Genomic DNA, 27,364 nt, shown 5'->3' with positions numbered 1-27,364 from the left:
GCATTTACATGCGTTTTGCATATCTGTGGTCAATAATGCCCGACTAGATTCTCATCCACTCCTCTCAATAGAGTACTGAGACAAGCGGATGAGAATGGAGTTGCCATGATTGCAAGTATACAATTAGTACACTTGTAGACCACTCACTTGCGCTGGAAATAGAGGACAATCCTGACAGCACGCACACTGTCATGATTCAGAAATCTGAGTGACTGCAGAAGTTTCTCAGGAGCCTGGAAACCCCGCATGTAACTCACATTAACTATATGTTGTTTGGACTGACTGACAACTCTCCATGAAACTGGAGCTTTGCTATAGTAAGGAGAGGAGAAAAAATAAGCTTGGCCAGACCATCCCACCAGTAGGATGACTCCAGTGGGAACAGATCCAACATTCCCGGATCCTTCTTTAGTCCCATACACTATAGAAAGTTGTCCAATCACAAGGATGGCAGGCTTGACCGACTTTGATCTAATGAGTAATGCCAGCAGACCGTTAATCTTCTATACATACAGTAATGTTTAACCCAATCTGTATGTATGAACCGTCCCCCATTTTGGGTTCTGGTTCCCCTATGAATTGGTTGTTGTTACATTTGGTGATATCACACTATGCGAGTGAACCATAACACAGATACTATACAAGGGAATGTGACTGTCCATAATGACATTCATTATCACAAGGTATGCGCGGATGCTTCACACGTGACATACTTATCCTCCAGAGTCAGCCGCTGCCTGGAGATGTGTAATGTCTGAAGCATCATCGCAAATGACTTATCATATAAACATGAGCGTGTACAGGATACATTACCGCAGAAGTGGATGAGCCCTGAGGTTTGGGCTGTGAATGAAGATGGCCATAATAGTTCATAAGACAATAAACGCTACCGTGGTTTTAATCGATGCAAGGTAGACTCACTTATGTGGTCAGTGTCAGACTGGGACGTCAGGGGTCCACTAATAACACTGACTCTGGGGGCCCACAGCTACACGCAAATATGACATACCATTATAAAATAATAATAAATACATAATATTAATAAAATAAATTAAAGTGAACTGGAGCAGGTGCTATTTCTCTCGAAAAACCCCCCCACTATCCCCATACAATTGCTCTCTCAGTTCAGCCAAGTGTGCATGTGAGTAACTAGCATAAAATGCAAAAATAATAAGTGATGGCATATTGATATTGGAGCAGTATTCTGGCACTCCATTTCCAGGACTTTAGGAGGACTGAGAGGTCAGACCCCCAGCAATCACTAAATGATGGCCTATCCTAGCAAAAATTTATGCTATATAAATTTGTACAAATTTCCACAACTCAAAGATTCCTGTAAAAGAAATTGGCAGCACCACACTCACCGCTGCAGCCAATCGCTGAACTCGGATAAGGAAAGCCGTTGAGATCAGCGACTGGCTGCAGCGGTGATGTACACTGTTGACGTGATGTCATCTCTGCAGCCAAAAACACAAGACAGAAGCCGCGGCGCTGGACTCAGGGAGAGCGAGTACTAAATGATTTTGTTATTTTACAAGCATTCTATCATTGGGATACCAATTTTTAAAAGTGAAAAGCGATTTTCCAGTTCTAGAAACACCCCTGTCCCCAGCAGCAGTTTGTCTTAAAAAAAAAAAAAAAAGTCAAACTGTACTTTAACCCCTTCATGACCCAGCCTATTTTGGCCTTAATGACCTTGCCGTTTTTTGCAATTCTGACCAGTGTCCCTTTATGAGGTAATAACTCAGGAACGCTTCAACGGATCCTTGCGGTTCTGAGATTGTTTTTTCGTGACATATTGGGCTTCATGTTAGTGGTAAATTTAGGTCGATAATTTCTGAGTTTATTTGTGAAAAAAACGGAAATTTGGCGAAAATTTTGAAAATTTCGCAATTTTCACATTTTGAATTTTTATTCTGTTAAACCAGAGAGTTATGTGACACAAAATAGTTAATAAATAACATTTCCCACATGTCTACTTTACATCAGCACAATTTTGGAAACAAATTTTTTTTTTGCTAGGAAGTTATAAGGGTTAAAATTTGACCAGTGATTTCTCATTTTTACAACAAAATTTACAAAACCATTTTTTTAGGGACCACCTCACATTTGAAGTCAGTTTGAGGGTTCTATATGGCTGAAAATACCCCAAAGTGACACCATTCTAAAAACTGCACCCCTCAAGGTGCTCAAAACCACATTCAAGAAGTGTATTAACCCTTCAGGTGTTTCACAGCAGCAGAAGCAACATGGAAGGAAAAAATGAACATTTAACTTTTTAGTCACAAAAATGATCTTTTAGCAACAATTTTTTTATTTTCCCAAGGGTAAAAGGAAAAACTGGACCACGAACGATGTTGTCCAATTTGTCCTGAGTACGCTGATACCTCATATGTGGGGGTAAACCACTGTTTGGGCATACGGCAGGGCTTGGAAGGAAAGGAGCGCCATTTGACTTTTTGAATGAAAAATTGGCTCCAATCTTTAGCGGACACCATGTCGCGTTTGGAGAGCCCCCGTGTGCCTAAACATTGGAGCTCCCCCACAAGTGACCCCATTTTGGAAACTAGACGCCCCAAGGAACTTATCTAGAAGCATAGTGAGCACTTTAAACCCCCAGGTGCTTCACAAATTGATCCGTAAAAATTAAACAGTACTTTTTTTTCACAAAAAAATTATTTTAGCCTCAATTTTTTAATTTTCACATGGGCAACAGGATAAAATGGATCCTAAAATTTGTTGGACAATTTCTCCTGAGTACACTGATACCTCACATGTGGGGGTAAACCACTGTTTGGGCACATGGTAAGGCTCGGAAGGGAAGGAGCGCCATTTGACTTTTTGAATGAAAAATGATCTCCATCGCTAGCAGAGACCATGTCACGTTTGGAGAGCCCCCGTGTGCCTAAACATTGGAGCTCCCCCACAAGTGACCCCATTTTGGAAACTAGACGCCCCAAGGAACTTATCTAGAAGCATAGTGAGCACTTTAAACCCCCAGGTGCTTCACAAATTGATCCGTAAAAATTAAACAGTACTTTTTTTTCACAAAAAAATTATTTTAGCCTCAATTTTTTAATTTTCACATGGGCAACAGGATAAAATGGATCCTAAAATTTGTTGGACAATTTCTCCTGAGTACACTGATACCTCACATGTGGGGGTAAACCACTGTTTGGGCACATGGTAAGGCTCGGAAGGGAAGGAGCGCCATTTGACTTTTTGAATGAAAAATGATCTCCATCGCTAGCAGAGACCATGTCACGTTTGGAGAGCCCCCGTGTGCCTAAACATTGGAGCGCTCCCACAAGTGACCCCATTTTGGAAAGTAGACCCCCCAAGGAACTTATCTAGAAGCATAGTGAGCACTTTAAACTCTCAGGTGCTTCACAAATTGATCCGTAAAAATTAAAAAGTACTTTTTTTTCACACAAAATTTCTTTTAGCCTCAATTTTTTCATTTTCACATGGGCAACAGGATAAAATGGATCCTAAAATTTGTTGGGCAATTTCTGCTGAGTATGTTGATACCTCATATGTGGGGGTAAACCACTGTTTGGGTGCACGGCAAGGCTCGGAAGGGGAGGCGTGCCATTTGACTTTTTGAATGGAAAATTAGCTCCAATCGTTAGCGAACACCATGTCGCGTTTGGAGAGCCCCTGTGTGCCTAAACATTGGAGCTCCCCTACACGTGACCCCATTTTGGAAACTAGACCCCCCAAGGAACTTATCTAGATGCATAGTGAGCACTTATAACCCCCAGGTGCTTCACAGAAGTTTATAACGCAGAGCCGTGAAAATAAAAAAATAATTTTTCTTTCCTCAAAAATGAGTTTTAGCCCAGGATTTTTTAATTTTCCAAGGGTAATGGGAGAAATTGGACCCCAAATGTTGTTGTCCAGTTTGTCCTGAGTACGATGATACCCCATATGTGGGGGTAAACCACTGTTTGGGCACACGGCAGGGCTCGGAAGGGAAGGCACGCCATTTGGCTTTTTGAATGGAAAATTAGCTCCAATCATTAGCGGACACCATGTCACGTTTGGAGAGCCCCTGTGTGCCTAAACATTGGAGCTCCCTAACAAGTGACCCCATTTTGGAAACTAGACCTCCCAAGGAACTAATCTAGATGTGTGGTGAGCACTTTGAACCCCCAAGTGCTTCGCAGAAGTTTATAACGCAGAGCCGTGAAAATAATAAATGTGTTTCCTTTCCTCAAAAATATTTTTTTAGCCCAGAATTTTTTATTTTTGCAAGGGTAACAGGAGAAATTGGACCCCAAAAGTTGTTGTCCAGTTTCTCCTGAGTATGGTGATACCCCATATGTGGGGGTAAACCACTGTTTGGGCACATGCCGGGGCTCGGAAGGGAAGTAGTGACGTTTTGGAATGCAGACTTTGATGGAATGCTCTGCGGGCGTCACGTTGCATTTGCAGAGCCCCTGATGTGCCTAAACAGTAGAAACACCCCACAAGTGACCCCATTTTGGAAACTAGACCCCCCAAGGAACTTATCTAGATGTGTGATGAGCACATTCAACCCCCAAGTGCTTCACAGAAGTTTACAACGCAGAGCCGTGAAAATAAAAAATCATTTTTCTTTCCTCAAAAAAGATGTTTTAGCAAGCAATTTTTTATTTTCACAAGGGTAACAGGAGAAATTGGGCCCCAATGTTTGTTGCCCAGTTTGTTGTGAGTACAGTGATACCCCATATGTGGGGGTAAACCACTGTTTGGGCACACGTCAGGGCTCGGAAGGGAAGTAGTGACATTTGAAATGCAGACTTTGATGGAATGGTCTGCGGGCGTCACGTTGCATTTGCAGAGCCCCTGATGTGCCTAAACAGTAGAAACACCCCACAAGTGACCCCATTTTGGAAACTAGACCCCCCAAGGAACTTATCTAGATGTGTGATGAGCACGTTCAACCTCCAAGTGCTTCACAGAAGTTTACAACGCAGAGCCGTGAAAATAAAAAATAATTCTTCTTTCCTCAAAAATTATGTCTTAGCAAGTAATTTTTTATTTTTGCAAGGGTAACAGGAGAAATTGGACCCCAACAGTTGTTGCCCAGTTTGTCCTGAGTACGCTGGTACCCCAAATGTGGGGGTAAACCACTGTTTGGGCACACGTCGGGGCTTGGAAGGGAGGGAGCACCATTTGACTTTTTGAATGCAAGATTGGCTGGAATCAATGGTGGCGCCATGTTGCGTTTGGAGACCCCTGATGTGCCCTAACAGTGGAAACCCCTCATTTCTAACTTCAACACTAACCCCAACACACCCCTAATCCTAATCCCAACTGTAGCCATAACCCTAATCCCAACCCTAACCCCAACACACCCCTAACCACAACCCTAACCCCAACACACCCGTAACCCTAATTCCAACCCTAGCCCTAATTCCAACCCTAACCCTAAGGGTATGTGCCCACGTAGCGGATTCGTGTGAGATTTTTCCGCACGACTTTTGAAAAATCTGCAAGTAAAAGGCACTGCGTTTTACCTGCGGATTTACAGCAGATTTCCAGTGTTTTTTTGTGCGGATTTCACCTGCGGATTCCTATTGAGGAACAGGTGTAAAACGCTGCGGAATCCGCACAAAGAATTGACATGCTGTGGAAAATACAACGCAGTGTTTCTGCACGGAATTTTCCGCACCATGGGCACAGCGGATTTGGTTTTCCATAGGTGTACACGGTACTGTAAACCTGATGGAAAACTGCTACGAATTCGCAGCGGCCAATCCGCTGCGGATCCGCGGCCGATCCGCTGCGGATCCGCGGCCGATCCGCTGCGGATCCGCGGCCGATCCGCTGCGGATCCGCGGCCGATCCGCTGCGGATCCGCGGCCGATCCGCTGCGGATCCGCTGCCAAATCCGCACATGCCATAACCCTAACCCTACCCGTAACCCTAACCCTAGTTCTAACCCTAACCCTAGTTCTAACCCTAACCACAGTGGGAAAAAAAAAAAAATATATATTTTCTTTATTTTATTATTGTCCCTATCTATGGGGGTGATAAAGGGGGGGGTTTATTTATTATTTTTTTTATTTTGATCGCTGTGGTAGAACCTACCACAGCGATCAAAATGTACCTGTAAGGAATCTGCCGGCCGGCGGGCGTACTGAGCATGCGCCCGCCATTTTGGAAGATGGCGGCGCCCAGCGAGGAGACGGCCGGACACCGGGAGGATCGGTAAGTATGAAGGGGTGGTGGGGGGGTGGATCTGAGCACAGGGGGGGTGATCGGAGGACGGGGGGAGCGGACAGCAGGACGGGGGAGCGGGCAGGAGCACGGGGCAGCGGAGCACAGGACGGAGGGGACCGGACCCCATAACGGAGCGGTGGGGGGGCGATCGGTGGGGTGGGGGGTGGTCACTTCAGGTTTTCCAGCCATGGCCGATGATATTGCAGCATCGGCCATGGCTGGATTGTAATATTTCACCTGTTTTTTAGGTGAAATATTACAAATCGCTCTGATTGGCAGTTTCACTTTCAACAGCCAATCAGAGCGATCGTAGCCACGGGGGGGGTGAAGCCACCCCCCCTGGGCTGAAGCACCACTCCCCCTCTCCCTGCAGATCGGGTAAAATAGGAGTTAACCCCTTCACCCGATCTGCAGGGACGCGATCATTCCATGACGCCACATAGGCGTCATGGGTCGGATTGGCACGGGTTTTCATGACGCCTATGTGGCGTCATGGGTCGGGAAGGGGTTAATCACCCTCGCTGTGTCAAGCACTGAGTCCCCTCCGCTGCTCCTGGTGTAAGAAATACCATTATGGCAAACAATCTCCATATCAAATGACAAGGATAGCGAACAATAAATACATGAAGAAATATTATTAGTAAATAAAAGATAAGAATGCCACACAACAACAATATCCCTAAGTAGATTCTAGGGGACGGTCAGCAAAGAAAGCACACCAATAAAAAAAGTATAAAAAGAAACTATATACCGTATATCCCAACCAAAGGTAAAGTATAAAATTGGGAAAACAGATAACCAAATCCCAAAAAGTAAAGGATTACAGTATTACAAACATAAATATCCTAAGCTTATGGTCATTTCATAATTACCAGAGAGGAAACTTTGACATGGTGCCTCCTGGACGTTCCTCTGAGACCTAACCCTGAATGCCAACCTTCCTTCAGGCTCTCTCAATCCTTTATACCCCATGTAGGAGGCAAGTTATCCACTACCCCCATCAATTTGGAGACACTATGTCTCAACTTGTGAACAAAGAACTGTATTCACCTACCTGATCTTTCCCTACAATGTGATTACAAAGGATAACGACATGCTGATTATTCTATGTTCCCACCCTGCATTTAAAGTACCCAGAGACTTGTTGGAGTTTTTTCACCCCCTAATGGTTGTGATACAATGGGACATTTCTTGTTGTCTCCAGCACCTTTGTACTGGAAGACATTGGAATCATTAATATGGAGCATCCTAATTACAACTTCTAAAGTCTCTTTTAGAAATCGGCTTAACCCCTTTACCCCCAAGGGTGGTTTGCACCTTAATGACCGGGCCAATTTTTACAATTCTGACCACTGTTCCTTTATGAGGTTATAACTCTGGAACGCTCCAACGGATCCCGGTGATTCTGACATTGTTTTCTGGGGACATATTGTACTTCATGATAATGGTAAAATTTCTTTGCTATTACTTGCGTTTATTTGTGAAAAAAAACAGAAATTTGGCGAAAATTTAGAAAATTTCACAAGGGAATGAGCACCATTTGACTTTTCAATGCACAATTGGCTGGAATTTAGATCGGACACCATGTTGCGTTTGGAGAGGCCCTGATGTGCCTAAACAGTGGAAACCCCCCACAAGTGACACCATTTTGGTAAGTAGACCCCCTAAGGAACTTATCTAGATGTGTGGTGTGCACTTTGAACCCCCAAGTGTTTCACTAAAGTTTATAACTCAGAGCCGTGAAAATAAAAAAAATCTTTTTTTTCTCCACAAAAATTATTTTTTAGCCCCCAGTTTTGTATTTTCCCAAGGGTACCAGGAGAAATTGGACCCCAAAGTTGTTGTGCAATTTGTCCTGAGTATCCTGATACCCCATATGTGGTGGGAAACCACCGTTTGGGCGCACGGCAGAGCTCGGAAGGGAAGGAGCACTATTTTACTTTTTCAATGCAGAATTGGGTGGAATTGAGATCAGATGTCATGTTGCGTTTGCAGAGCCCCTGGTGTGCCTAAACAGTGGAAACCACCCAATTCTAACTCCAACCCTAATAAATATACATTTTTTCTATATAAATAAATACATTTTTTTTATTTTATTATTTTTCCCTAATTAAGGGGGTGATAAAGGGGGGTTTGATTTACTATTTATAGCCTGTTTTTATGTTTGGCAGCTGTCACACACACTAAAAGACACTTTTTATTGCAAAGAAGTTTTTTCGTCTCCACATTTTGAGAGCTATAATTTTTCCATATTTTGGTCCACAGAGTCATGTGAGGTCTCGTTTTATTGCGGGACGAGTTGACGTTTTTATATAAAAAATAATTGTTTTGCATCGCTTTATTCTGAGGGCTATAACTTTTTTATTTTTTGTTGATGATGCTGTATGGCGGCTCGTTTTTTGCGGGACAATATGTCGTTTTCAGCGGTGCCATGTTTATTTATATCTGACTTTTTGATTGCATGTTATTCCACTTTTTGTTCAGGTGTATGATGATAAAGCATTGTTTTTGCCTCTTTTTTTTTACAGTGTTCACTGAAGGGGTTAACTAGTGGGACAGTTTTATAAGTCGGGTCGTTACGGACGCGGTGATACTAAATATGTGTACTTTTACTGGGTTTTTTTGTTACATAAAGAAATGTATTTATTGGAACAATATTTATTTTTATTTTCTTTATTTAGGATTTAAAAAAAAAATATTTTTACACAGTGTAATATTTATTTTTATAAATTGTCCCAGGCTGGGACATCACTATATAGTGTCTGATCGCTGATCTGACACTTTGCAGAGCCTGCAGAGGCCTGCAGGGAGAAGACCGAAGGAGACCCTCGGAACAACGCGATCACATCACGTTGTTCTGAGTGTCTCAAGGAAGCAGGCAGGGAGCTCCCTCCCTGCGCGATGCTTCCCTATGCCACCGGAACGCTGCGATCTTGTTTAATCGCAGTGATCCGGGGGTTAAAGTGCCAGGAGCGGTCCGTGACCGCTCCTGGCACATAGTGCTGGAAGTCAGCTGTGATAATTAGCTGACACCCAGCCGCTCACGGCATATGACGTACTATCCCGTCGATGGTCATACGGGCCCAGGTCACCTTGACGGGATAGTACGTCTGATGTCAGAAAGGGGTTAAAGGATGTTTTCCATAAACTTCAATTTGAAAAAAACGGATCCAGCTGAACTCAGCTTTTTTTATGACCAGACAAAAAAATTGCGTCTGCACAACTTTTTTTTTCTCAAAGGATTGATGCTGTAGATTGCTGCCTAATGGATGATCACTGGACATGTGAGCATAGCCTTAGCTACAGAATACAAATTGATATATACCCATATTTTGATATCTAGTATCTGTATAGATATCTATCTTACACTGGCACCTGATATTGTCTGCATTGTTGAAAGCGCTGCAGCCGATCAGTGAGCGCCGCGGCTCGCCCCATCTACTCAGGCAATGCAGCTTAGCGCACTGACTGCAGAGAAGCCAACATAAGATCAGAGCAAAGACACTGGGAGAAGCAGTGGAGACTCACCAAAATTTTTATTTATTTATTTTTTTAAGCAGAATGGTGTTTTCCAAAACCAGGGAAACCTGGTTATAAAGTTCATTATTGCCCATAGCAACAAATCACAGTGCAGCTTTAATTTTTGTTAAACAGCCTTGTGGGGTAAGGATGATTCTGAGAAAGATCAGGAATCAGCCCAGAACTACACGGGAGGAACTGGTCAATGACCTGAAGATTGCTGGGACCACAGCCGCAAACATAACGGTTAGTAACACACTATGCCATCGTGGATTAAAATCATGCAGGGCATGCAAGGTCCCCTTGCTCAGTCCAGCACATGTCAAGGCCCGTTTGAAGTTCACCAATGACCATCTGAATGATCCAGAGGAGGCATGGGAGAAGGTCATGTGGTCAGATGAGACCAAAATAGAACTCCACTCACCGTGTTTGGTGGAAGGATGAGTACAAACCCAAGAACACTGTCCCAACTGTGAAGCATGGTGGGGGAATCATACTTTGTGGGTGCTTTTCTACAAAGGGGACAGGATTACTGCACCTTATTGAAGGGAGGAAAAGTAACATATTGCAAAATTTTTGGCGAGCAAGCTCTTTTCTGCAGTAAGAGTATTGAAGACGGGTCGTGGATGAGCATGATAATGACCCGAAACACACAGCCAGGGCAACTAAGGAATGGCTCCGTGAGAAGTATTTCAAGGCACTGGAGTGGCCTAGCCAGTGTCCAGACCTGAACCCAATAGAAAATCTTTGGAAGGCACTGAAACTTAATGTTGCCCAGCCACAGCCCCGAAACCTGAAAGATCTGGAGAAGAACTGTATGGAGAAGTGGGCCAAAATCCCTGCTGCAGTGTGTGCAAACATGGTCAAGAAGTAGAGGAAACTGATCACCTCTGTAATTAATACAAAGGTTTCTGTACCAAATATTAAGTTCTATTTTTATATTGTATCAAATATTTATTTTATGCAAATTAATTATGTAAAAATCATACAATGCGATTTTCTGGATTGTTGGTAAGATTCTGTCTCTCACAAGTGAAGTGCACCTATGATAAAAAATTACAGACCTCTCTATTCTATTCTTTGTAGCTGGGAAAACATGCAAAATCATCACTGTATCAAATACTTATTTTCCCCCACTGTATGTCCTACACTAATCTTGCCCCTACAGTCTGTCACTGCCTCCACCATCAGCCCACCTAGGACAAGTATGTACTGTCTCTTCATGGTGGAGGCACTGGATGTCCTGAGATGCCAGATACAACATTAGCATAGGACCACTAATACAAAGTATATGAACACTTAATGTGCTTGTTTTAATAAACTTCATGAAAAAAAAATTGCAGACTAATTATTATGTATTAACTGTTCCTTTCCAAATGAATGTCCTATATCATATTCACCTTGTCTATGAAAATTATGTATTTAATTAAGGATAACCAAGAAGTAATATACGGAAAGAACATTATTAATACAAAAATTGGGCATCGGGCCAGAAATCTGATCCAGAGACCTGATCTGAAGAATGGAAGATTATTGACTATAGAGACGAGACAATAAAAACGGAAACAAATAATACCGTGGGCTACAAATATCGCCATAAAGTAGTCGCAGGATGAGGTAGCGTGGAAAATGGGGTCCTGGCTTAGGTTATCCCCAGAAAGTCAGGACAGTACATAGTTCCACTGGGAACAAATTAGACCAGGAGGAGTAAAAACGAAAGGTGCAATGGCATGGTTTTTATAGCTTATGCACCATCAGCAGAATACAGACTGCCAGAAAAGAGCAGCCTGTATTCTGATGATGGGTTTTGTCGGGAAACATCATGTAGCTTGATTTCTGATGTTGCATAAAAAATTGCTTCTTCCCCAGACAAATGTGAAATGTTTAATCTGCAGGCAGGCAGCGTACAGCCCTAGAGAAAACCTATCTAGATAAAATGATAACATTAGGCATTTCCTGCACTCACCCTGCCTTAAAGCCCCGTCTCACATAGCGAGATCGCTAGCGAGATCGCTGCTGAGTCACAAGTTTTGTGACGCAACAGCGACCTCCATAGCGATCTCGCTATGTGTGACACGTACCAGCGATCAGGCCCCTGCTGCGAGATCGCTGGTCGTGTCGGAATGGCCTGGACCTTTTTTTGGTCGTTGAGGCCCCGCTGACATTGCTGAATCGGTGTGTGTGACACCGATCCAGCGATGTCTTCACTGGTAACCAGGGTAAACATCGGGTTACTAAGCGCAGGGCCGCGCTTAGTAACCCGATGTTTACCCTGGTTACCAGCGTAAATGTAAAAAAAAACAAACAATACATACTCGCCTTCTGATGTCCGTTAGGTCCCTTGCCGTCTGCTTCCTGCTCTCACTGACTGCCGGCCGTACAGTGAGAAGTGAGAGCACAGCAGTGACGTCACCGCTGCGCTCTGCTCTCGCTGTACGGCCGGATCTCACTCAGAGCAGGAAGCAGACGGCAAGGGACCTGGACACCGAAAGGCGAGTATGTACTGTTTGTTTTTTTTGGTAACCAGGGTAAACATCGGGTTACTAAGCGCGGCCCTGCGCTTAGTAACCCGATGTTTACCCTGGTTACCCGGGTGCTGCAGGGGGACTTCGGCATCGTTGAAGACAGTTTCAACGATGCCGAAGTCGTTCCCCTGATCGTTGGTCGCTGGGGAGAGCGGTCTGTGTGACAGCTCCCCAGCGACCACACAGCGACTTACCAACGATCACGGCCAGGTCATATCGCTGGTCGTGATCGTTGGTAAATCGCTAAGTGAGACGGGGCCTTTAGCCTCATCCACGCCTGACATTTATCACTGAGAGGCTGCTTCCTGTCTATATTAACAATGGCATTCTTAGGGTACTGTCACACAGTCACACTTTGGTCGCTACGACGGTACGATCCGTGATGTTCCAGCGATATCCATACGATATCGCAGTGTCTGACACGCAGCAGCGATCAGGGACCCTGCTGAGAATCGTACGTCGTAGCAGATCGTATGGAACTTTCTTTCGTCGCTGGATCTCCCGCTGACATCGCTGGATCGTTGTGTGTGACACCGATCCAGCGATGTGTTCGCTTGTAACCAGGGTAAACATCGGGTAACTAAGCGCAGGGCCGCGCTTAGTAACCCGATGTTTACCGTGGTTACCAGCGTAAACGTAAAAAAAACAAACAGTACATACTCACATTCCGGTGTCTGTCCTCCGGCGTCTCAGCTTCTCTGCACTGTGAGCGCCGGCCAGCCAGAAAGCGAGCACAGCGGTGACGTCTGACGTCACCGCTGTGCTTTCCGGCTATGGTGCTTACACAGTGGAGAGAAGCTGAGACGCCGGAGGACACACACCGGAATGTAAGTATGTACTGTTTGTTTTTTTTACGTTTACGCTGGTAACCAGGGTAAACATTGGGTTACTAAGCGCGGCCCTGCGCTTAGTAACCCGATGTTTACCCTGGTTACCCGGGGACTTCGGCATCGCTCCACCGCCGTGATTGCAACGTGTGACCGCAGTCTACGACGCTGGAGCGATAATCATACGATCGCTGCGACGTCACGGATCGTGCCGTCGCAGCGATCAAAATGGCACTGTGTGACGGTACCCTTACACAGTACAATGTAAACCTATGGAAAATGCAATCCGCAGTGCCCATGCTGCGGAAAAAAACGCGCGGAAACGCTGTGGGTTACATTCCGCGGCATGTCAATTCTTTGTGTGGATTCCGCAGCTGTTTACACCTGCTCCATAATAGGAATTCGCAGGTGTAAAACAGCAGGTGGAATTCGCACAAAATCCGCAGTACCGTAATTCCGCAGTAAAACTGCAGGTAAAACGCAGTGCCTTTTACATGCGGATGTCTCAAATCCGCTGCGGAAAAATCCGCAGACCTCAAAACTACATGTGCACATAGCCTTTCAGGTTGGCAATAGGGGAAAATGTCCCTTCTGATCCCGATCTGCTTCCCCGATTGGGTGGTGCATTGTCCTTGTAACCAATGTTCTACTGAATTCCCCCGTGTCCGCCATGTTTGTACATCTAGGAAGACCATTCTGTGAATGGGCTCCACAGGAGATAGTTGTAGAATACACTGCAATATTACAGTATCGCAGTGCATCGCACAAATGGTCAAGAGATCTCTAGTTCAAGCTCTCCAGAAGGCCCAGGAAAAAGTATTAAAATATATATACAAACATCTGGTAATATTTATATATTGTTAGGGCTGGCGGAACGCACCAATATAATGGAAAATTTAAGGCGCATTCGCCGCTCGGGGTACACCGTGCAGAGATGACACCTGCTGCTCGGTGGACAGTATATGGCGGTAAAAAGAGAACACTCACGGGTTAACTTCACCCAGTATATACGGAGACAAACCCTGTTGCTTCACAGGGCCGCAATACAGCAGAGTGAACACTAGTGTTTGGTCACAGAACTCTGCCCCAAGGACACGGGGTTAAAGTCCTTCTAGACCCACTAACGATTGGCGCTGCAACTGCGGTGCCAGGGAGAAACTAATTAATAAAGATTTAGCACACTGAGTGCGCACAGCGCCGCTCTGGCGGACGCCATTACCCGCTCTAGCTAGGGACCGGAGAGCGCTCTAGATGCTCATGGCGCCGCACTTGCAGACACTGCTGAATTGATGCAGTATGATCGTGCCTTGTGCAGGATGGCACAAACTGGCGCTAGTCAGCTCCAACACCCAAACCACATACAACAACGCTAGGGAGGGGAATGATTAGGAGCTATCACCAGATATCAAAATCACATCCACACACGCACAAATTCAGTTTATACTAGCACATGGCCGAGCGGTCATGTGAACCTTTTATAGTTGTGGCCTTCCGGGACCTTCCCAGTGATCCAATCAGGGCCTCTTCAGGACCTGAGCGTGTGACCTCCGACCTCCAATGAGAGGTCGTCCCACGGGCATGCTCAGTAGGGAAAAAGCAGGACTTAGTCCCTGGAACGTCTGGTCACCGCTGACTAATGCTGGTTACAATAGCTGGACCTGGCACGGCAGCAGTAACCAGACGCACAGCATCAGCTTGAGCAATACGCTGGGACCGATGTCTCTGCTGAACAGGCTCCTCTACGGCCGGGGAGGAATTGGAGACCGCAGAGCACATGGTTCGCGATTCCCCTTGTGCAGCGGCAGGAACTCGACACCTAACATATATAAACTTCCTTCTCACCCTCAGTGGGGGGTGGTCTTTGTTGTCCTTTGTACTTGGTTGTGGCGTTCGTTATACACTGTTCCTGCATGCATTATGCATCCTGCCACTATGTGTTGTGTCTGAGGTTGCATGTTCTGCACCTTGGGTCTTGTCTTGTGTGGTAGATTCCTGCTTCTATGGATCTGGTACTTAGTGCTTGTAGTGCATCTGTGCTGTCTCGGGAGTCCTGCTTTCTCCAGCCATTGGTAGGATTTCTCCATGTCAGCCACCTCCATTACCTGTCAATGGTACTTCCCATGCAGCGGCTTGTCTTGCCATGATGCTTCATGTTCCTGTTCTTCCTACCAGATCTGTTGTTGTTGCTGCCTTAGGCTTTCTCTCAGCAGCTCATCTTTTGGTGCCATTTTCCTGATGTATTCCTGGATACTCCTTGTTTCATCCATGATGGTAGCTTAGATGCTTGTCAATCCTCGACCATCGTCCTTTCTGTTGGCATACAATCTTTGGGTGCTAGACTTGGGGTGGAGACCTCCATGCATTGTGAGGAGCTTTCGTGTCTTCACATCTACAGCTTCCATCTCTTCTTTTGGCCAACACACTATGCCTGCAGGGTATCTGATAACTGGCAGGGCATATGTATTGATGGCACAGGTTTTATTCGTCCCATTGGGCTGGCTCTTCTGGACTTGTCTTACCCTTTGATGGTATTTGGATGTGGCTGCTTTCCTTGCCTCCTCATCATGGTTACCGTATCCCTGTGAGATGCCGAGGTACTTGTAGCATGTCTGTACATCTGCTATGTGCCCTGCTAGCAATTGCACTCCATCAGTCTTGACTACCTTGCCTATCTTTATTACCAGCAGGCCGCACTTCTCCAGTCCGAAGGACATCCCGATGTCTTCACTATAGATCAATGTCAGGTGCATCAGTGAGTTGATGTCTCGTTTGTTTTTCGCATACAGCTTGATGTCATCCATGTAGAGGAGGTGGCTGATGGTGCTTTCACTCTTGAACTTGTATCCATGGCCAGACTCTGTAATTATCTGAGTGAGGGGGTTCAAGCCTATGCAGAACAGCAATGGGGACAGTGCATCACCTTGGTATATGCCGCACTTGATGGTTACTTGTGCAATTGTCTTGAGTTGACTTCCAATGTTGTTCTCCATAAGCTCCATATGTTTATTTCTTTATTTTATAGAAAATACAAACATTCCCATCATTTACCAAAAGGTAAAAAAAATTATCATTATCATGTGTTACTGTATAAACTGCTAAAATATAATATTTATCCCACATTTTGAACTTCAAGATTAAATAAAAATTTAAATGGCAAAATTACTGTTGCTGAACCTAAAAAAATTATTAAAAAGAGATCTCATGGAACATAAAATAAGAAAAACTAAAAAGCTACAGCTTCTACAACAAGAAAGTAAATGAAAAAAACAAGACCAGATACGGGTCTATCAACCAAAAATAAAAAAAACTTTAGGTCTTGGAAGGCGAGGAGGAAAAGACAATAGTGAAGAGGAGTCTTCACTAAAGGTACTGTCACACAGTCACACTTTGGACGCTACGACGGCACGATCCGTGACGTCGCAGCGTCGTATGAGTATCGCTCCAGCGTCGTAGACTGCGGTCACACTTTGCAATCACGGCGCTGGAGCGATGCCGAAGTCCCCGGGTAACCAGGGTAAACATCGGGTTACTAAGCGCAGGGCCGCGCTTAGTAACCCGATGTTTACCCTGGTTACCAGCGTAAACGTAAAAAAAACAAACCGTACATACTCACATTCCGGTGTCTGTCCCCCGGCGTTCTGCTTCTCTCCACTGTGTAAGCAGCAGAGCCGGAAAGCACAGCGGTGACGTCACCGCGTCACCGCTGTGCTCGCTTTCCGGCTGGCAGGCGCTCACAGTGCAGAGAAGCTGAGACGCCGGAGGACAGACACCGGAATGTGAGTATGTACTGTTTGTTTTTTTTACGTTTACGCTGGTAACCAGGGTAAACATCGGGTTACTAAGCGCAGCCCTGCGCTTAGTTACCCGATGTTTACCCTGGTTACAAGCGAACACATCGCTGGATCGCTGTCACACACAACGATCCAGCGATGTCAGCGGGTGATCAAGCGACGAAAGAAAGTTCCAAACGATCTGCTACGACGTACGATTCTCAGCAGGGTCCCTGATCGCTGCTGCGTGTCAGACACTGCGATATCGTAACGATATCGCTAGAACGTCACGAATCGTACCGTCGTAGCGATCAAAGTGTGACTGTGTGACAGTACCCTAAGGGCCGACCTAATTCTGTAGACAACACTTGCAAAAGGTTACAATGGAGTGAATCCTCGTACAATTGTGCATTTTCCATGCAGTGAATCCCAAATCAGGCATGACACATTGTAATTAGTGTTGGCCGAACGCTTATGTAGGTGGGACTGGCAGCCATCTGACATGTATTAGATGTTCAGCTGATGTTTGTTCCAGAGATGTCCGAGAAAAAAAAGATTCATGTGTTCTCAAGGGAAAGAAGCAGCAGCCAGAGATGTCACTGGCTTACCGCCCTCTCTACATTGGAAACACATGCACACTTGGCAGAGCGGAGCGTACATGTGCGTGGGGAGGTTGGGATGACTATCTGTTGGCCAAATGAGCGTATGGCTGACAACTATTGAAGGAGAATGGCCACCTTAGAGCAGAGAGCTGCTTCCATTTTGGTCGACCTAGCTATGTCTTTTGTACATTCTTTACTAAATTCTGAGGGCAATTGCATTAACCTGTCCCATTATATTCTGGATACTTAGCCAGAAGCACTTGAGCCGCATGAGATGTAACCTGAAGCTTGTAGGCCAGAATGCTAAATCTCCAACAGGGCCCCCAACTATCACAGGTCTTTGATAGTATTGGTCTTTCTCACATGAGCGCCTTAGACCATTTGGGTCCCCCTAGGGTCCAGGACTTGGGTGCAACTACAACCCCAGCACCCACTATAGTTACACCCCTGCGGGATCTTATGTAACACAATAACTAAGAAGCTATTAGGGTAAAGGTATCTTCACACTAAGCGACTTTGCAGCGAGAACAACGACGATCCGTGACGTTGCAGCGTCCTGGATAGCGATCTCGTTGTGTTTGACACACAGCAGCGATCTGGATCCCGCTGTGATATCGCTGGTCGGAGCTAGAAGTCCAGAACTTTATTTCGTCGCTGATCACCCGCTGTCATCGCTGGATCGGTGTGTGTGACACCGATCCAGCGATGTGTTCACTTGTAACCAGGGTAAATATCAGGTTACTAAGTGCAGGGCCGCACTTAGTAACCCGATATTTACCCTGGTTACCATTGTAAAAGTAAAAAAAAAAAACACTACTCACCTTCTGATGTCTGTCACGTCCCCCGCCGGCGGCTTCCCTGCACTGAATGTGTCAGCGCCGGCTGGCCGTAAAGCAGAGCACAGCGGTGACGTCACCGCTGTGCTCTGTTTTACGGCCGGCCGGCGCTGACACATTCAGTGCAGGGAAGCCGCCGGCGGGGGACGTGACAGACATCAGAAGGTGAGTATGTAGTGTTTTTTTTTTTTACTTTTACAATGGTAACCAGGGTAAATATCGGGTTACTAAGCGCGGCCCTGCGCTTAGTAACCCGATGTTTACCCTGGTTACCCGGGTGCTGCAGGGGGACTTCGGCATCGTTGAAGACAGTTTCAACGATGCCGAAGTCGTTCCCCTGATCGTTGGTCGCTGGAGAGAGCTGTCTGTGTGACAGCTCCCCAGCGACCACACAACGACTTACCAACGATCGCATCGCTGGTCGTGATCGTTGGTCGTGATCGTTGGTAAGTCGTTTAGTGTAACGGTACCTTAACAGTGTGTCCTGTGCAAATCTGAGGCTGTGCTCTGTGTACAGGAGGCTCCTGGGCTCAGCCCTCGCCAGTGCGGAATCATTCATCGCGGGGGACCTGCAAGTGTCTTGTGATCATTTCTACCCCTATCGGCGCTCCAGCATGTGACACCTACACGGAGGAACCAGAGCAGACAAGCGACACCATGGCCAACCCATAGCCCAGTATTAGCAGTAATGTCGGGACATCCCCAAGGAAAATTCTTCTTGCTGTCTTCACCCTGCAGAATTTTTTTTTTCTAGTAAAGCCCTATCCTTTGTTTTCCACAAGTGCCCAGCTTCTTACTGGTTAGGCTGGGTGTAACACTGGTGACTAGAGCTCACCCTGCTGACACATTTTATCACTCTTACTATATTACCATTATTGTTACCATTATTACTACAATTACTGTTTGTGTGGCGATTATTATAATAATATTACTATGAGATTTTTAGTATTATGTAATATAGTACTGTATATATTATATAGTATAATATTATAGACAGTAATATGATTTTTTTTAGTATTATATTTGATTAATATTATTAATTTAATATTATCACTATTAACATTATGGCATTATTTTTATTGCTAATATTACACTCTTATTATTACTGTATTAACACTATAATATGTATTATTGATATTTATTAATAATATTACATTAATATTAGAATCATTACTATTACATTGATATTATTATATCACTATTTCAGTATTACTATTATTACACCTAAATTGTATTATTATTTTATTATTATTAACTATTATATTGCTGTAACTATTATTGTATGGTTATCACTATTACTATATGGTATTATTATACTATTATTATGTCACTATATATTTTTACATTATGACTATCCCAATATGGTATTATTACTATGATTACATTATTATCACTATACAGTATTATTATTATTCATATTATTATAATTATATTATACTATTATGACTATCTCCACCATCACTCCCCAGTATTATCCCTGCTGTCTGCACACGGTTACTGTCTGTATATGGTGACACTGTGTACGCAGGCTGCTGTCTGTACACGGTGACCGCTGTATGTACACGGAGACCTCTGTCTGTACGCGGTGACTGCTGTCTCTATACGATGGCTGCTGTCTGTACACGGTGACCGCTGTCTGTACACGATGGCTGCTGTCTGTACACGGTGGCTGCTGTCTCTATACGATGGCTGCTGTCTGTACACGGTGGCTGCTGTCTCTATGCGATGACTGCCGTCTCTATACGGTGGCTGCTGTCTGTACGCGGTGGCTGCTCTCTATACACGGTGGCTGCCTTCTGTACACGGTGGCTGCTCTCTATACAGTGTCTGCCTTCTGTACATGGTGGCTGCTCTCTATAAAGTGTCTGCCTTCTGTACATGGTGGCTGCTCTCTATACAGGGTGGCTGCCTTCTGTACACGGTGGCTGCTCTCTATACACGGTGGCTGCCTTCTGTACATGGTGGCTGCTCTCTATACAGTGTCTGCCTTCTGTACATGGTGGCTGCTCTCTATACAGGGTGGCTGCTCTCTATACATGGTGGCTGCCTTCTGTACATGGTGGCTGCTCTCTATACACGGTGGCTGCCTTCTGTACATGGTGGCTGCTCTCTATACACGGTGGCTGCCTTCTGTACATGGTGGCTGCTCTCTATACACGGTGGCTGCCTTCTGTACACGGTGGCTGCTCTCTATACACGGTGGCTGCTCTCTATACACGGTGGCTGCCTTCTGTACATGGTGGCTGCTCTCTATACACGGTGTCTGCTCTCTATACACGGTGGCTGCTCTCTATACACGGTGGCTGCCTTCTGTACGTGGTGGCTGCTCTTTATACAGGGTGGCTGCTCTTTATACAGGGTGGATGCTCTCTATACACGGTGTCTGCTCTCTATACACGGTGTCTGCTCTCTATACATGGTGGCTGCTCTCTATACACGGTGGCTGCCTTCTGTACATGGTGGCTGCTCTCTATACAGGGTGGCTGCTCTCTATACACGGTGGCTGCTCTCTATACACGGTGGCTGCCTTCTATACATGGTGGCTGCTCTCTATACAGGGTGGCTGCTCTCTATACACGGTGGCTGCCTTCTGTACATGGTGGCTGCTCTATACAGGGTGGCTGCTCTCTATACACGGTGGCTGCTCTCTATACACGGTGGCTGCCTTCTATACACGGTGGCTGCTCTCTGTACGGTGGCTGCCTTCTATACACGGTGGCTGCCTTCTATACACGGTGGCTGCCTTCTATACACGGTGGCTGCTCTCTATACAGGGTGGCTGCTCTCTATACACGGTGGCTGCCTTCTGTACATGGTGGCTGCTCTCTATACACGGTGGCTGCTCTCTATACAGGGTGGCTGCCCTCTATACACGGTGGCTGCCCTCTATACACGGTGGCTGCTCTCTATACACGGTGGCTGCTCTCTATACACGGTGGCTGCTCTCTATACACGGTGGCTGCCTTCTATACACGGTGGCTGCTCTCTATACACGGTGGCTGCTCTCTATACACGGTGGCTGCTCTCTATACACGGTGGCTGCTCTCTATACACGGTGGCTGCCTTCTATACACGGTGGCTGCTCTCTATACACGGTGGCTGCTCTCTATACACGGTGGCTGCCTTCTATACACGGTGGCTGCTCTCTATACACGGTGGCTGCTCTCTATACACGGTTGCTGCCTTCTATACACGGTGGCTGCCTTCTATACACGGTGGCTGCTCTCTATACACGGTGGCTGCTCTCTATACACGGTGGCTGCTCTCTTACACGGTGGCTGCTCTCTATACACGGTGGCTGCTCTCTATACACGGTGGCTGCTCTCTATACACGGTGGCTGCTCTCTGTACACGGTGTCGCCCACGTCTCGCTGCTATACAGCTGTTTATGTGAATACCCCGGCTCTCACGTTTCCCTGGTGCACACAATGCTGCGGCTGCCATTACCGCACTGTGCAGCGGACGGCACATACACACACAGCGGGCGGGGAACACCGCGCTGCGGCTCCGTCTCACACTGTTTACACGGTCGGTGTATTGGGGTCAGATGAGGCAGTGTGTGCGGATGTCACGTATTTCCTCCGCCCTCCCCTGGTGACTTCCCGCCCCCCTCCTCCTCCCGGTTCCCCTCTCTCATTACCTCCTCTCCGGGTCCCGCTGTTCTCCGTCCCTTTGTCAGCAGCCTCTGGCCGCAGTGCCGCCCCGGAGCACAGCCGTGACGTCAGCGCTCCTGCTGCGGATACTGAGAGGCTGCTGCCGCCTCTGCCACTGAGCGTGCAGCTCTCGGGGATGGGAGCAGCAGCCGCACGGCGTGACGTCACACAGCTCACTAGTGCTCACTGCACCTCCTACGTCATCACCAGCTATCATCCTCACCACTGCTTCCTGCACCGTCTACATCACACCACTGCATCTTCTTTACACCACACTCCTGCACTGCACCGTCTACACCACACACCTGCTTCCTGCACTGCACCGTCTACATCACACCACTGCACCTTCTCTACACCACACTCCTGCACTGCACCGTCTACATCACACCACTGCATCTTCTCTACACCACACACCAGCTTCCTGCACTGTCTACATAACACCACTGCACCTTCTGTACATCACACACCTGCTTCCTGCACTGCACCGTCTACATCACACCACTGCACCTTCTCTACACCACACACCAGCTTCCTGCACTGTCTACATAACACCACTGCACCTTCTGTACATCACACACCTGCTTCCTGCACTGCACCGTCTACATCACACCACTGCACCTTCTCTACACCACACACCTGCTTCCTGCACTGTCTACATAACACCACTGCACCTTCTCTACATCACACACCTGCTTCCTGCACTGTCTACATAACACCACTGCACCTTCTCTACATCACACACCTGCTTCCTGCACTGCACCGTCTACATCACACCACTGCACCTTCTCTACACCACACACCTGCTTCCTGCACTGCACCGTCTACATCACACCACTGCACCTTCTCTACATCACACACCTGCTTCCTGCACTGCACCGTCTACATCACACCACTGCACCTTCTCTACACCACACACCTGCTTCCTGCACTGCACCGTCTACATCACACCACTGCACCTTCTCTACATCACACACCTGCTTCCTGCACTGTCTACATAACACCACTGCACCTTCTCTACACCACACACCTGCTTCCTGCACTGCACCGTCTACATCACACCACAAAATAATAATAATGTTTACACACAGAGAAAGATAGATAGCTAGATCTATAGATAGATAGATAATACCAAGCCCGATCTTTAGTAATAAACATAATAAAATGGTACATAAAGAGTTAAATAAAGACACAGACACACACACACACACACACACACTCTGCGTTAGGTCGGGGTCACACTAGCGAGAAACTCTCACAAGTCTCGCACCTTAATACCAGGCACTCGGGACCGGAGCGTTCAGCTGCATAGAAATACATGCAGCTGCACACTCCGGTCCCAAATGCCGGCGGCAGTGCCGGGTATTGAGGTGCCAGACTCGTGCAAGTTTCTCGCAAGTGTGACCCCGGCCTTAAACACAATATTTGTTTAATATGAAAAAAAATGGCGTGGGCTCCCACGCAATTTTCAAGTCCAGAGTGTTACCACGAGAATCTTGTGAATGAAGCGCCGACAACTATCTGGGTATTTCTCTGTCTATTGATTGCTTTCACCACGGTTGTCTGAAGCCTCCCGTACGCCCAGCTGGTCGAGCTGCAGTCCGCCTCCTCGGGATTCCTGTGGGATCCTGTTTATGTCTCAATTCGCCTTTTTCTGGAGACTGCAACTATTATAGAGTGCAATTTAGCAACAGTTTTTTACTACACTTAGACCGTGCGTGGCATTTGTTCCCCTTTTTTCTCTCCCTATCTCTTAGGGTCAGTTTGATTCAAGTCCAGAGTGGGAAAGCCAGAAACTGGGGGTCGATGTTTATAGCCTGGGAAAGGGTTAATACCCATGGAGCTTCCCAGGCTATGAATATCAGCCCGCAGCTGTATATTTAGCCTTTACTGGCTATTAAAATAGGGGGACCCCCTCAAAAAAATGACGTGGGGTCCCCCTATTATGTATAGCCAGAAAGGGTATGCAGACAGCTGCGGGCTGATATTCATAGCCTAGAGAGGGACCATGGATATTGCCCCCCCGGCTACAAATACCAGCTCCCAGTCGCACCAGAAATGGCGTATCTGTAGGATGTGCCAATTCCGGCACTTAGCTTCTCTCTTCCCACTGCCCTGTAGCGGTGGCATATGGGATAATAAGGGGTTAATATCACCTTTGATTGTAAGGTGATATTAAGCCCGGTTAGTAATGGAGAGGCATCAATAAGACACCTATCCATTACTGATTCTATAGTAGTGAAAGCGTTAAAAATAGACAGCCAGAAAAAAGTATTTTAATATTCTTAATTTCACCATACTTACACCCACAATCGATCACCTGCAAAAAATAAAAAATAAACCAACCGTATACTCCCTCTCCGACGCAGTTCAATTAATAACGAGTGTCCTACGACGATCTCCTCTATAGAACAGTGACATCAGGTGATGTCACTGCTCTGAAGGCCTCCAGTGACACACTGACAGGAGACAATGGCTCCTGCAGTGTTATCACTGAGGGTTCAATGTGTTCATTGGTCTCACTTTACGGCACTGCTGCGTGAGAATTTTCCCATGCAGCAGTGCCGCAAGTGACAGTATGAACTATACGTTACTCACAGCAGTGGAGGGATACAGTGCGACAGGATACCTTCCGTCATTGTATCACCAGAGTCCCTGGAGAGCGGTCACATTTGCCGATGTGACAGCTCTCCACGGGAGATCGTCGCGGGACACTCGTTCATTTCATGGATTACTGCGGATCAGGGAGTATATTGTTGGTTTACTATTTTTATATTTTTTCCAGGTGATCGAGGCTTCGGGGATAAGCTGTGTGGTGAGTATGTATTGTATGTTGTTTGTAGTGTATGTCTATATGTGGGTATGTGTTTTGTTTTTTGCACTTGAACACAGTAGCTGGATGATGGGACTATACTGTCACATCACCCAGCTAGCTGTCAATGTAGCAGGCATAGCTGGATGGGACTAGTAGTCCCATCGGACAATGCCTGCCTACACACAGACCTGCACGCAAACACACACAGCTCCGCAGACTCCGGCACAGACCCGCAGAACCCCGCACAGCCCGGCACAGCCCCACAGACCCCCGCACAACCCCGCAGACCCCAGCACAGCACCGCAGAACCCCGCACAGTCCCGCAGACACACACAAACACCCGTACACAGACACACACATCTTCTCCGCGCACACACAGTCTCCGCCCACACACTCTTCCTCCTCCCGATCTGCAGCGTTTCATCTGCAGCAAATCTGCAGATCTTTTTTACATCTGCGGTTTTGATGCAGATTGGCCTGACACGATGGAAGTCAATGGGTGCAGAAACGCTGCAGATCCGCAAAAAGAATTGACATGCTGCGGAAAAAAAGCCACTGCGATTCTGCACGTTTTTTCCGCAGCATGTGCACAGCGTTTTCGTATTTCCCATTGATTAATATTGTATGCACAACGCACTGCGGATTTGAGGCAATTCCGCACGTCAAAATCCGCAATGTGTGCACATACCCTAAGTGTGCAATCATGGAATGCTACGTTTTTTTGCTGCTCTTTCATTTTTTCATTTTTCCCTCCCTTTCTTCTAAATCCAGGATCACACTTGCAAGTGTGATGCGAGAAACTCACATCAATACCTGGCACTGCCGCCGGCACTCGGGATCGGAGTGTTTGGCTGCATGTATTTCTATGCAGCAGCACGCTCCGGTCCCGAGTGCCAGCGGCAGTGCCCGGTATTGATGCGAGAGTTTCTCGCATTGCACTCGCAAGTGTGACCCTGGCCTTTTTTGGTAAGAGCATGGAACAGGTCTCCAAGGATTTACTTTTAGGGTATGTATGTTCCCATGGTCAGTAAACGCTGCAGGTTGGAAGCTGCGTACATCCACAGCGTCCAGATGTTACAGCATAGTGGATGGAATTTGAAGAAATCCCATGCCTGCAATGTGTGCATGGACGCACGTGGAGACAGACATGCGGTGCGTCTTTCCAGACCGCAGAATGTCAATTTATCTTGCGGAGACCTGAGCCTCCACAAGATAAATTTCCCATACAATGTATTGGACATGATGATTCCGCACGGTTCAGTGAACACATGCGGAATCACCTGCATTCAAAAGCCGGCAGCGCTGCTGCGTCCAAAGCGCTGCCGATTACTTAACGTGTGCACATACCCTAAAGAATAAGAATCTTATCCAGCGCCGGCAGATGCCACAGCTCTGACAAATGTAGAAACGACATGTACAAATATCAGATATTAGAAAATAACACAAGTCAGCAATAGAGACTAGGAGTGAGGGTGGGGTACTCGGCACCGGGTCCGCTTGCTATTAAAAGGGATGTCACGGTGGCTGCAACCCGGTCCGTGGCCCTGGGACTCACTGTAAAAGGGAACGGTCTTTAAAGGGGAGTTGTGAATATGTCGTGACGCCACCTGTGGTGTTCGGTCAATATGGGAACAGACGCTGCTTTAAAGGGGTCCTCTGGGGGATGTTGTTGCAGCAATGATGGTGACGCTTCCCACAGGTGAAGCGGGGTCCCCAGGGGTTCTAGAGTATATGGTAATGATGGTGTTTGCCGGTCAATGAGTAAAGGACACAAGTTGTAAAGTCTTTACTTGGTTTACTGTAGTTGGCAGGCCACAGTCCAGGGAACCGGTTGGGAGCCTTCCACTGTGCGCTTGCTATAGTCCCTTGCTGTTTATAATGTCCTAACAAGGTCCTGATTCTTTCCCCTGTCCTGGGACTGGTACCTGTATGGTAGGCAGCTCGAGCCGTTCCTTCTGGGGTCTGTGCATGGTGACTCCAGGCTCCAGGGTGCTGCTGTATCACAGGCTTAATTTGGGCTGTATACGTGTAGTTCTGTGTCCTCCAGTTCTGCTAGGTGTCCTACAGTTCCACTCTAGCCTCGGGCTCCTGGTAGCCGGTCTCTGCACTTTGGCTCCTCGGAGGCCCACTTACAGCCTCCTTGAGCCCTGAAATCTCTCCCCTGTACTCCTTTCCTGTCACTATTTGCTCCAGACTACACTGCACTCACTGGTCTCTCAGGGCCAACTGTCTGACTCCTCCTCCAAACCAGGATCTTTATTCAGGGAAGCTGCCCTAAAACAGGGTTTTGAGCTCCCCCTACTGGCCTGGATTCAGAAGGTGTTGTGTGTGTGATTTGCCAAAGAGATCCCTCTTGTTTCCAGGCATAGCACTACCCTCCCCGAGTGGAAGGCAGCACTACTGTGGTACCCGAACTCCTGGGGTGCCACAAGGGCCTGTTCCCAATAGCTTACAATCTGAGAAAATGGCTAAAAAGCATTCACTAGACACCTATACAGCTGTATAATGAGGCCCAAGCTTTATAGTTAAGGGACTGGAGTGATAAAAGTGGGAAAAGTGGCACTATGTGCAAGAAGAGACGTTTTTGAGCCAAAAAGAGATGGACTGGCT

General features: G+C 46.7%; 1 protein-coding gene across 2 annotated transcripts in view; it reads right to left on the bottom strand.

The window, feature by feature from the left end:
- Positions 1-22,162, bottom strand: part of MOSPD1 (motile sperm domain containing 1) — a 72,594-nt gene extending 50,432 nt beyond the window's left edge. Inside the window, exon 1 of one of the 2 annotated variants that reach the window (XR_013221310.1) lies at positions 21,930-22,162. The gene's annotated coding sequence lies outside the window, so the exon portion shown is untranslated. The remainder of the gene's footprint in view (positions 1-21,929) is intronic. The other variant, XM_077285317.1, reaches the window with a different exon arrangement.
- Between the last annotated feature and the right edge of the window lie 5,202 nt (positions 22,163-27,364).

This window comes from Ranitomeya variabilis, chromosome 2 (assembly GCF_051348905.1).
Source record: "Ranitomeya variabilis isolate aRanVar5 chromosome 2, aRanVar5.hap1, whole genome shotgun sequence".
Classification (NCBI taxonomy): Eukaryota; Metazoa; Chordata; class Amphibia; order Anura; family Dendrobatidae; genus Ranitomeya; species Ranitomeya variabilis.
This window is presented reverse-complemented; position numbering and strand designations above follow the sequence as displayed.